This window comes from Chrysochloris asiatica, unplaced genomic scaffold (genome assembly GCF_000296735.1).
Source record: "Chrysochloris asiatica unplaced genomic scaffold, ChrAsi1.0 scaffold00235, whole genome shotgun sequence".
In the NCBI taxonomy this organism is placed as follows: Eukaryota; Metazoa; Chordata; class Mammalia; order Afrosoricida; family Chrysochloridae; genus Chrysochloris; species Chrysochloris asiatica.
In genome coordinates this window covers 840,610-841,265 of record NW_006408753.1, presented here as the reverse complement: position 1 = coordinate 841,265, position 656 = coordinate 840,610, and positions in this window count along the sequence as shown.

Sequence of the window (656 nt, the reverse complement as noted above, 5' to 3'; positions counted from 1 at the left end):
ATTGTTGTTGTTGTTAAGTGCCATTCAGTCAGTTGTGACCCATAGCAACCCTATATAGGGTTTCTGAAGAGCAGCTGGTGAGCTTGAACCACCAACCTTGTGGTTCAAACTGACTTTGCAGCCCAGTGCAGCTATCTACCATTTTCACGTAACACCAAAGTTTTTTGGAACCTAATCATGTTAATAAGTTCTTGTTGTTAAGTACCATTGAGCCAGTTCCGACTCATAGCATCCCTGTATAGGATTTCTGAGGAGCAGCTGGTGAGTTTGAACTACTGACCTTGTAGTTCAAACTGACCTTACAGTCCAGTGCTTATCCTATAGTACCATACCAGGTAGTTAGGAGTGGGCATATTACAAAAGCTTGCTCTTTAGATCATGAAAAAGTAATTAATTGTAAGAAGGAACTAAAAAAGGAAAAACACATGAAATAATGAATTTTTAAAAGGATAGAGAAATATCAACATCACTAAAATGTGTTTAAAAAGTCAGTAAAAATGAAAACCTTTAGTCTGGACTAATCAGAAAAACTATAGTCACCAATTACTGGTAAATTAGTGGTCAACCAAGTATTTGTAGAACTATTGTTACTAAGTGCCATCGAGTCAGCATCTGACTCATAGTGTCCCTGTACAGAGTTTCTGAGGAGTAGCTGG